A 4,224-nucleotide genomic window follows, 5' to 3' on the forward strand; every position below is an offset into this window, starting at 1 on the left:
GCTTGGAGGGGCCTCGGGGCTAGGGCAGAGGACGGAACCCTCGGGCCGGGATGGTGGAGTCACCAGAAGGAACAGTGAGACCGGAAGGAACAGTGGGGCCAGCGCTCCAGGCAAGGGAGACCGAGAAGGGAGGTCGGGTCCGGGCAGCTCAGTGGGCTTCAGCCCCCCAGACAGCGGACGGGGCGCCCCCAGTCTGTCCCAGCTAAGACCGCGCCCCGCCCCAGTCCAGGCCCTGCTCCTTTGGGACCTCACAAGGTGGCACAGCGCCGTGTCCCAGCGCTGGGGCAGGTAGCGAGGCTTGGGCCTGCTCCCCGGTGTAGATGGCAGCATTTCTATAGTATATCCAGTATGACTTCCATATCTTGCCCTCTTATCAACTTCAGCAGTCTCATCTCCACCGTCTGGGGAATAAATGGTATATTTGCATGAATTCCAGACTCTGAACTGAAATAGACTGCAGTGTTCATATTATTTTCTTCTTATTATTACTAACAGCTCCTCAGAAAATTAAATGTCGGCAGAAGATGAGAAGCTCAGGAGGATGCATTGCTGGGCCTGGCGAGTATTTATGATGGAGATAAATTTAGAAAAGCAGAGTCTGTCCAAGGTGGAGAAACCAGGATCTACTTGGACTTGCCACAAAATTTCAAGGTATTTGTGAGCACTGGCTGCTCTCTGCAAGCACTTAGACAACTTGTGGGAAGAACACCGTGGCGATGTGGTCCTGTTTGCCTGCATGCAGTTTCTTAAGGAAGAGACCCTAGGGCAGTGATGGCGAACCTTTTGAGCTTGGCGTGTCAGCATTTTGAAAAACCCTAACTCAACTCTGGTGCCGTGTCACATATAGAAATTTTTTTGATATTTGCAACCATAGTAAAACAAAGATTTCTATTTTTTGATATTTATTTTATATATTTAAATGCCATTTAACAAAGAAAAATTAACCCAAAAAGTGAGTTCACATGTCACCTCTGACATGCGTGTCATAGGTTCGCCATCACTGCCCTAGGGTGCCTGAATATTGTCTCTCCTTTCGAGCTCAGAATTGGTTCTCAGAAAAAAATTGCAGAGAAGGACGGCTCAAGCCTCTGGCTACACAGAGCTAGATTGTAGAGGAGCAGCTGGCTCTGCTGTAGACCAAGAGGAAGTTGAGGATGAGAGAGCCGTGCAGGACGTGGAATCATTGTCAAAGTTCAGCAGAGAAAATGCTTTAATAGTGAATTGTTCCTGTGCAATATCTGTTTCCGTGAGAAGCTGAGTAGTGAATGCATGCATTTTTTGGAGTGCAGGCATGTGTACCGCAAGGCTGTCTGAAGGACTACTCGTACTTTGAAATCCAGATCAAAGATGGCCACGTTCAGTGCCTCCATTGTCCAGAACCCAAGTGTCCTTCAGTGGTCAGGTCAACGAGCTAGTAGAAGCAGAGTTATTTGCCCATTATGATCGGCTTCTTCTGCAGTCTACCTTGGACCTGATGGCAGATGTGGTGTACTGCCCCCGCCCATGCTGCCAATTGCCTGTGATGCAGGAGCCTGGCTGTACCATTGAGCATCTGCTCCCACTGCAATTTTGCCTTCTGTACCTTATGTAGAGTGGCCTACCATGGCGTCTCTCCATGTAAGCTCACTGCAGAAATTAGATGGATGTAACAAGATGACATGTGCTGCTTGTATGCAATATTTCTGCTGGATTTGCATGGGTTCTCTCCGCCTAACGCAAACCCTTATAAACATTTCACTGATCCTGCTTCCCGGTGTTTTAACTGGTTGTTCTATGCTGCGGATGTTGATGAATATATTTGGGAAGATGAGATTGAAGAAGACTAGTTCATTCCTCCTGCTCAAGACATGGAAGTGAAATGGTTTGCCCTGATCTTTTGCTGAATATACCAAGTGACTTCGCAGGATATTTAGGGTTACCATTCATTCACTCTTCCAATGTAAAAGATAAGGAAGAACGCGGTTTACATTTTCATGTGGCACTACTGACTAAGGCACATTCATACATTTTTCAATGTAACATAATTGAGAAAATTATAAGCCAAAGTTTCAGAAAATGAAAACTAAAGAATATTAAATATTACTATGTTCCCAAAACTGAATAGTTAAAAATTTAAATATTTATTTTCTTCCCCAAGCTTTAGGTAAGGAGAGAGGTCAAGAGTTCAACTTGTAGACCTTTTTATCTCTGAGAAGCATCCCTCTAAACTTCTGTGGGAGTCTCCTTACGGCTGGGGTGGTTAGAAGCCTTATTAAAATTGTACCGAGAGCCTGTTCTCACTTACTCCATGTTACATTTCTTCCAACCTAAATTTCTGCTAAGTTCTTTTTGGAGGGAGCCCTTTATAGCTGATTGGATGGCCCAGTATCTTTTTGGTCTACTGCTTTTCAGAATAGAAATTTATAATTTAAAAAATATTCTTTAATACCACAAACAATATGGGTCACAGATATACCAGGTGGTAAGTAGTTCACTGAAATTCATGCACGGGGGCGGGGGTCCCTCAGCCTGGCCTGCATCCTCTTGCAATCCGGGACATCCCTCTCGCAATCCAGGACTGCTAGCTCCTAACCGCTCACCTGCCTGCCTGATCACTCCTAACCGGCTCTGCCTTGGATTCCACACCCAGGAACCAGGCTTCCCTCCTCCGGCCAGCTGCAGGCAACAAGGACCCAGGCTTTCCTCCTTCTGGCAGCCACAGGCACCTGGGACCTCCACTTTGCCCAGTCTATCCGGTCTAGTTAGCATATTACCCTTTTATTAGTATAGATACTGGCTCAGAAGAATTTCAGCCCTGTTCAGCTTTCCTGAGCAATAGAGCCTAGATTCAAAACAGTCTTTGATACCTTTCATTCTACATTCTCTTTTACCCTCACCCAACCTGTTGGTAAGGACAATTTTAATATGAACATCATCAGCTCATATTTTTATTTCTATTGCTAGAGTAAGGGAAAGCCTATATATTCCCAAGCTGAACAAGCTGAGTTTCCAATTAGGGGCTTTCTAAACTCCGCACTACTGTAGTTCAGTTCTAACTTTCTAAACTCCTTTTATAGGTCTTCTCTAGTGTGCATTGGGAATTTAGTTTCCCCCCTATTTTTGCAACAGCACTGTTTTGGAGGATTATTTTGGCTTGCCTAGATCCCTATTTCATGGTTTTGTTGGCTTTTTAAAAAATTGTCTTTCCTTTTGGTTTGAATGGTTTGGTAGCAAAATAACATTTTTTTGAAAAGGGGCAGAACTCAGCTTCAGCTATGAAAATGTTCTTTTTTCCTACCTGGTCACTGAAAATTGGGGAATTATTTTTAACCATGTTATGTATGTGTGTCCAAAGGGTCAGCAGTGACTGTTTCTGGATTCTCAATGAGGATGCTTAATCTTAAAAATGAAAATAATTTTTAAATTGCTTTATAAAAAAAAGAACTAGAAAAATAAAACCTGCATCACAGTTACTAATAAATTAAAAATGGTTGTTTTCCTTTAAAGAATATTCCAGTGCAGTGTTTTCATTTTACAATGATTTAAGAATTCCTTCTATCAAGAAGCTAGGTACAATTATTAAAACATTTTTTATTGTTGACAGTAGATGTCCCCCATTCAGCGACACCCCCCCCCTTCCAACCAGCCTCCACCCCACCACAGGCCTTCACTCCATTATTGCCTGTGTCCATGGGCTATGCATATATGTGTTTTGGTTAATCTCTTCCAGTCGCCCCCACTCCCTCCCCTCTGAGATCTAGTCCATGTATCCATGCCTATGCACCTATATTGTTTGTCAGTAGGAATTATTACCCTTAGCCCTTTAAATCTGAAAAGCAAAAGTAGAGGAGGCTTCCAGGCACTCTCCCAGATCCCACCACCTCCCACCAGCAGAAGGATGAAGTAACTGCTAAGCTCCCCTGGCCCTCAAGACAGAGGTGTGTGCCCTGCATGCTTTCCCTGAGCCCTGATGTCCCTGCATCCACCAGCACTGATTGGTGGGTCTGGCCTGAGGCTGGAAGAGTCCAGCCCCTCTTTATGGTTCAATAGGGGCCTTGGGGCCAGTGCACAGACAGCAGGAAGCTCTGGAAACTGAATCACTGCATGAAACACCCACAGGGCTCTCAGGACAGCTCCTGGGTGCTCCCGGGTGCACCCTGAGAACACATGCCACCCACCATGATAGAACCTGCCAGTCCCCACAGATGGTGGTTACTCAGACCTGGAAGCCCTTTCCCATGAGGC

The 4,224-nt window shown here is 45.2% G+C and overlaps 1 pseudogene; it reads left to right on the forward strand.

Moving 5' to 3' along the window:
- The first annotated feature begins 511 nt into the window (after positions 1-511).
- On the forward strand, positions 512-1,877 carry LOC118674578 (annotated as a pseudogene).
- Positions 1,878-4,224: the final 2,347 nt, after the last annotated feature.

The sequence above is a fragment of the Myotis myotis genome, unplaced genomic scaffold (assembly GCF_014108235.1).
Source record: "Myotis myotis isolate mMyoMyo1 unplaced genomic scaffold, mMyoMyo1.p scaffold_m19_p_19, whole genome shotgun sequence".
NCBI lineage: Eukaryota > Metazoa > Chordata > Mammalia > Chiroptera > Vespertilionidae > Myotis > Myotis myotis.